This window comes from Sminthopsis crassicaudata, chromosome 2 (genome assembly GCF_048593235.1).
Source record: "Sminthopsis crassicaudata isolate SCR6 chromosome 2, ASM4859323v1, whole genome shotgun sequence".
Lineage (NCBI taxonomy): Eukaryota > Metazoa > Chordata > Mammalia > Dasyuromorphia > Dasyuridae > Sminthopsis > Sminthopsis crassicaudata.
Window position 1 is genome coordinate 208,093,003 of NC_133618.1, and position 7,893 is coordinate 208,100,895.

Genomic DNA, 7,893 nt, shown 5'->3' on the forward strand with positions numbered 1-7,893 from the left:
AGCCCAAATGTGTAAAAGTCTAGCAATGAGCCTTGAATTAATCAAGTCCACAAGGGAAACTGGGGGTGAGGTAGATAGAGCACCAGTCCTAGAGTTAGGAAGACCTGAGTTCCTGAACAAGTCACTTAACCCCATTTGGCTTGCAAAATAAATAAATAAATAGAATTGAAAATAAGAATAAGACCATGCTTTCTGCTTTGTTCCCATCCAGAAATTCTAGAAGCTTCTATGGGATTGGGCAGCTAGAAAGTGTACATGCCCCTAGGATTTCATTGGTATAGAAAATTCCTGATGAAAAAACTCCAATGCAAACTAATTCCTGCTCTATAAATTAGTCATAAAAAATAGTCTGGAGAATTGAAGAGTTAAATGACTTACCTAGGGTCTTTCAGCTAATAGGTGTCAGAGGCCATGCTTGAAATCTTTGAAACCTTCAAATCTGGCTCAGTTATTTACTGAGCATCCGGCTGCCTCTGTGCAAAGAATACTACTCCCATTTCAGATGAGAACAATGAGGGTGAGAAACTTTAAAGTTTTGCCCTTATCAAGTCAAGAAGCATTTATTAAATGCCTATAAATTTATCAAATTTATAAAATACCTATTTTGATAGAGTATTTGTTAAATACTCTATGCCAAGAACTGTGTTAAGTTCTAGAGATAAAAACAAATAGAAGCTCTCAAAGGAACTCATTTTTCAATGGGAAAGACAGGTAATTGCGTACAAACAAGCTAGAGGCTGGATAAGTTGTAGTTAATTTTAGAAGAAATTAGTGAGTGAATAGGGCTTAAATTCAGATGCTAATTCTCTATCTATTATCCCATGCTGATTCTTAAGCTCTTTTTATGACCTGATTAAAGAAAGAAATGATAGAAGGAGGTAGAGAAGCTTTTACAAAATGCCATTTCTTAGAGGTTTTTAGCACAGCCCTTTCAGGTTATGGATAAGCAAAAGGTAAGGAAGCTTGTCCCTGGCCTAGTTTATGGCTGAGCTGGAATGGAGACCAGGACTCCTTGATTCCCAGCCCAGGGTTCTTTCACCCACCATATAAGTAACTGATTAATGGAGAACCAATTGAATCAAAGTTTTCACAATGAGTAGAATTTAAAGACCACATCATCAGCTCATAATTACCCAAATCAGAGTCTGTTGACCACATTCAGAGCCATTACTCCTAAGTCCCCACCATACTGGTGGTGCCCTTCTGCACTTTCCTGCTGGAAGATCCTCCCCAGATCCACATGCTTGACTGCCATACTTCCTTCTAGATCTTGCTACAGATAAATATGAAAGAAGGGGGTGGGAGGAAGCAGGGGAGAGAGGATAATTACATTGCACCTTCCTAAGCCTTTTCTCATATTCTTCAGAGACTTTTGCACAAAATTAGAAAAGCCACCCCAAATATTCACAGGGACTATGTGTCTGACCTAAGGCAGAGCATTCAGAGCTCCTGTAGGTCTAATCAGCCACAGATGTACATACTAATTCGACTCCAACACAATAAAGTCATTTTGATCCATTTTGAGAACAAAGGACAACACTCCACCTCCCAGAAGATTTTGGTCCTAAAATACTGGCAGTAGAAACAGAGAATGTGAGTGACAATGATATTGGCTACAATATGTCTGACAAGGAACTAATCCAACTTGGCCAGGTATAGCTGTTACTAAATTGGACCCAATCAGAACACAGCAGAGAGTAAGCAATGAAGAGGGGAAAAGAGGCAAAAGTTAGACCCCACTACCATTTTATCAATCTAGTAATTAATAAAATACTTACTGAGCACCCTTTCCATGCCTAGTTTTGTGAAAAGTGCTGTGGGGAACAATGGAGATAAAATTAGAAGCATTGTGGTATAGAAATTTAGAAAAATCCAGACTTGATTAGTGAAGACCTGGACCTATAATACAACCTAGATATATGAATTTGGACCAGTCATTTAATCTCCAAGGCTAGTCTTTAAGGCAAGTGAAAGAGAAAGTGCCAATTTACAAAGATAGAATTGTTTCCCCCCCAGGAAATTCCCTTTTCTTGTGAAATCCCTATGAGTCTAGAATAATAGTAGCTCGTGTTTCTGTCGGGCTCTAAGTTTTACAAGTGTATTGTTCTATTTTAAATAACCATCTGATATAAGAATTACAATACCAAGTCACATTTAAGACATATATAGATAATAATAATAATGAAAGTTAGCATTTGTACAGTGCTTTTAAGGTTTACAAAGCACTTTACAAATATTATCTCATTTGATTCTCACAGTAATCCTGAGAGACTGATGCCATTATTATCCCTGTTTTACAGATGAGGAAAATGAGACACAAAGTAGTCAGTATTTTATCCAGGGTGACAAAACTTTTATCAGAGGCTGGTTTTGGACTCAGGTCTTCCTGAATCCAAGGCCATCCAATTGATAATCAACTAAGTGGAGATAATAATAGAACCTATTTCATAAGGTTTTGTGAAAATCAAATGATATAATATTTGTAAAGTGCTTAACACAAGCTAGCAAGTAGTAGACCATTAATAAATGCTTGTTCTTTCCCTCTAGCTATTCTACCAAAAACACCTAAGTAATTGGAAGGCTATTCAGTGTGCTTGGCTAGAGTCATGCAAATATAATAAAAACAACAATACTACAAAAATTAATTTATAGATTTAGCAGTGTGCCAGTCAAATTACCAAAGGAGTGCTTTGAAGAACAAGGGAAAATAACATCATAACTAATTTGGAAAACCAAAGGAAATCTCAAGGGAAAGAATGGGGATAAAAGGGTAGAAGAGTAGGAGGGGTAGAGAAAGCATGAATGAAAGAGATTTATCACTTCCAGACTTCAAATTATACTATAAAATAGTTAAATACAGACAGAGACACAAAGACAGAGACAAAGACACAGAGACAGAAACAGGCAGAAGGAGAGAGGAAGGGAGGGAAGAAGAGACAGAGAGGGAGGGACAGAGGGATGGAGACAGAGAGATGGAAAAGGAGAGGAATAGAGAGGGAGAGGGATAGAGAGTGAGAAAGATGAAGAGAGAAACACAAGAATCTATGAAGAAACTTATCTATGAAAGAAGAGAAATATTCTGAGAGACTACAATTGGTCTCTCAGAGGACAGCTTGTATGAATTCAAGAAGGCAGGTAATGAAACATGGAGTTTGAAGAAAAGAAAATAATTCAATTTGTCTGGAGCACAAATTATGTAAAAGCGAACAATGTGAAACAAGACCTAGAAAAATAGACTGGAGCCAGACTGTGAAGGGTGTTAAATACCAAAGAGAGGAGTTTATGTTTTAATTCAGATAATGGGAGATCATTTGAAGATTTTTGAACAGAAAAATGATATTTCAAATGTGTTTCAAGATGATTTTGGCAGCTGAATGATTGATTAGGAGGCAGGAAAAACAGTTTGAAGTCTATTACAATAGGACCTGTCTAGTGAAATAGACATGTCAGCAGTTTAAGGATTACTTTATTTCAGCTTTATATTCTTCTGTAGAATATCTCTACAAGATATTCAATAAATGCTTGTTGATTCCTTGACGCCATGGAGGTTGACTCAAGACTTGGCAAGTAGTTGCATATGAAAAACAGGAGAGGGGGAAAAGTTGAGAAAGGTTCTAAAACTGAAGGGAGGGCGGCTGTCTGGGAGGAGAGCATTGCCCTCTACAGAAATAAGGACATTTTGAAGAAGAGTAGATTTAAGGGAGAAGATAGTGAGTTCTATTTTAGGCATGTTAAGTTCATAATGATGAAAGAATTTCTAAGTGGAAATATCCAACTAGTAGTTAGCAATAAGAGGATGGAGAAAGAAAGAGTATGTGACGATTCGTAGGGGACCCTTTCCGTAAGAAAGCAATGAATAAAGGAAATATGCACTTACTATGCAACCAGGCACTCTGCTAAGTACAGGGAATATAAATACAAGCAAAAAGATTGATAGCCCTCAAGAAGGTTATTTAAAATGGAGAAAGACAACACAGAAAAGAGAATTAAAAAAAAAAAAATAAAATTAAAATATCTGAGCCTAAGGCATGGTGTTGTTCAGTTATTTCAGGGGTAGCTAACCCTATTTGTGACCCTGTTCAGGGCTTTCTTGGCATCGGTATGGAGTGGTTTGCCATTTCCTTCTCCAGTTCATTTTACAGTAAAGAAACTGAAGCAAGTAGATTAAATGACTGGCCCAGAATCACACAGGTAGTGTATGTTTGAGGCTAGCTTTGAATCCATGAATGTGAATCTTGCTGATTCCAAGTCCAGTGTTCTATCCATCTATTTATCTTGTACATTGGGGTAGTAGTAGGAAATAAAATGGGATAATTATGAAAAGATAAAGAAAGTAAAAAAAATTTCCCCAAAGCAGCTGACAGGAAATTATGGTAGGTTCTTGATTTGGGAGGTGATGTGGTGAAAGCCATGTTTTTAAATTAATCTGGCAGCACTTACTGTTCAGGGTTGATTAGAGGAGAGAAGGAGACCAGCTGGGAGGCCAATGACAATAATCAAGCATCAAGAGATGATGACTTTGGCTGTGGTGGGCACAGTATATATATCAAACAAACTACAATTACTTCTCATCAATGCCATGGTATCAGATTACAAGATAGTCAATGATACAGGAGCCCATAAAATACAAGTATAGAATTAGAAAGGATAAGGCACTACAATTCCATATCTATATTTATATCCCCCACAGCTCTCTGCCTTTTATAATTTATAAATTCATTATTCAGTCTTGATTTTCCATATTCACATATTCCAATTCCATATAAAAATTCAGGGAGGTTTATTTGTTGGAATCCAGAAGGCCTTGTTTAACTACGTCCGATAATCCTACTAATTTAGATATTGGAGAGTGGATTCTACTGAAAAAAAAAATCTATAGAATCAGTTAATGCAATGTCCTGCCTTTTTAACCTTCTCTCTGGCCTATCATCACTGCTTCAATATTCTTCAGCCAGAATACTCCCTTGGTTTCACCTATAAAAATACATCTATTCCAAAGGACTGTCCCAAATGGCAAAGAAGGAAATTCTTATAATGATGCTAAAATCTATAACTTTATACAATTTGGGACTCTGTAAAGAGATATCTTTTCCTTTCACCATTTCTTAGGTGAAACAGTAGGAAACCAGATCAGAAAGAATCTCTTATAGTTAAAGCCTATAAAAATGGATAAAATATGAGCAGAGTTCCTCATTTTAAAAGATAGGAAAGAAATAAGAAAGCATTTTTTAAACCTAAAATCTGAGAATATGATTTTTAAAAACAGTTCCTTTATTAAGGGGAAGCTGACATATGACACTGAGATTATAAAGGTATAGCACGAATGTTAGGCTGAATCAAGCAATAAATAGAATACATGTAATACAGAATAGGTATTTAGGTGGTCCAACAGATAGAACGTTGTCTTTGTAGGCAAGAAGTCCTAAGTTCAAATTTGTCTTCCATTGTGTCATCCTGTACAAATCAGTGAATTGCTCTAAATCTGTTTCCTCATCTATACAGAAGGGATTAAAGTAACATCTACCTCCCAAGGTTGTTGTGAAGATAAATTGAGATAATTTAATATTTGTAAATATAATTAATTGCTTCATAGTGATGTTGTGCTGAAAAATAACACTATAAGCATGGGCCTCAATTTCAGGGTTCATCTGGTTCCCATTCCAAGGAGAAACAGTATTCTATACCACAGTCCCAGATTATATCAGAGCCTTCTCAGCTGGATAGGCTGTGACAAGAAACCAAACCCAGCTCCTTCAGAACAGCTGCTGATGCAGATGCTAATCAAATATCTTGTCATGAATGACTTCAGGCATGTTGCTCCTGTTGTGTTGTGGAAGCAATAGGACAAGCCTTGAATAGTCCAGGGCTCCCCAGAAGGAGGTGGCTTTAGAAAGTGGATGGTTAGCATGTTTGTTGCAAGATTTAATCCTTTGTTAGTCACCTGGAATTAGATTTTTTAAGTGAATGTCTTTTGACAATCAGTGCTTACTATGTGCCAGGCACTGTGTTAAATACTGGGGATCAGAGAAAAGTAAAAAGAGTCCCTGACCTTGAAGAACCCTCATTCTAATGGAGAAGATAAAATGCATTAAAAAATCATTTGCAAAATATATATAGGATAAATAGAAGGAATGTCAGAGAGAAGTACAAGCTAGAGTGAGGAATAGAGAGTGGGTCTACAAAGACTTCCTATAGAAGGTGGGATTGGAGCTGACACTTGAAGGAAGCTAACAGTCACAGGTAAGAAGAGGGCCTTTCCAAGCATGGGAAACAGCCAGTGCAAATTCACAGTATATCCTTTGTATGGAACAGCTAATAGACTGGTATATCTGTGACATGGACTGAAAGGAAGAACCTGAAGCATAAGCTATCTGGGAAGGCAGGAAGAGCTCAAGTTATAAAGGCCAAACAGAATATTTTATATTTGATCCTAAAGGGAATCATTAATCATTGAAACTTATCATTGATTATTTATTATACATAATTATTAATTATTATACATAATTAGACTTATATTTCAGGGAAATCCCTTTGACAACTGAGTGGATGATGGGATTAGGGAAAAACTTGAGGCAGAAACCAATTAGAAGGCTATTGCAATAATCTAGCTAAGAAGTAATGAGAATAAGGGCAGTAGTATAATTTATAATTGGACAGTTTAAAAAAAAAGATTTAATAACATATTATATACAGACAGTCGATATTAATGAGGAGCTAAAGGTTAATACCAAGGATGTAGGTCTAGATGGTAGTGTTTTCCAGGTAGAGAACAATGGGAAATGGAAGGTAGAAAGGAAAAATTCATGAGTTCTATAGATTTAAGATGCCTACAGAATATCCAGTTGGAGATACCCAAAAGGCAGTTGGTAATATGAGAATTAAGGATAGGTAGATCTGGGAAAATTAGAAATTAATATGCCGAAACTAGGCATGGACCCACACCTAACATTGTACATCAAGATAAGATCCAAATGGGTTCATGATTTAGGCATAAAGAATGAGATTACAAATAAATGAGAAAAACATAGGATCGTTTACCTCTCAGACTTGTGGAAGAGGAAGAACTAGATCATTATTGATCACAAAACAGAAAAGTTTGATTATATCAAATTAAAAAGCTTTTGTACAAACAAAACTAATGCAGACAAGATTAGAAGAGAAGCAATAAACTGGGAAAACATACAGTTAAAGGTTCTGATAAAGGTTTCATTTCCAAAATATATAGAGAATTGACTCTATAAGAAATCAAGTCATTCTCCAATTGATAAATGGTCAAAGGATATGAACAGACAATTTTCAGATGAAACTATTTCTACTCATATGAAAAGGTGTTCCAAATCATTATTGATCAGAGAAATGCAAATTAAGAAAAGTCTGAGATATCACTATACACCTGTCAGATTGGCTAAGATGACAGCAAAAAATAATGGTGAATGTTGGAGGGGATGAAGAAAAACCAGGACACTGATGCATTGTTGGGTGGAGTTGTGAACAGATTCAACCATTCTGGAGAGCAATTTGGAACTATGCTCAAAAAGTTATCAAATTGTGCATATCCTTTGATCCAGCAGTGTTACTACTGGGCTTATATCCCAAAGAGATATTAAAGAAGGAAAGGGACTTGTATGTGCAAAAATGTTTGTGAGAGCCCTTTCGTAGTGGCTAGAAACTGAAAATTGAATGGATGCCCATCAATTGTCGAATGGTCAAGTAAATTGTGGTATATGAATGTGATGGAATATTATTGTTCTGTAAGAAATGATTAGCAAGATAAATACAGAGAGGCTTGGAGAGGCTTACATGAACTGATGCTAAGTGAAATGAGCAGAAGTAGGAGATCATTATACACTTCAACAATAATGCTATATGAGGATCAATTCTGATGGAAGTGGA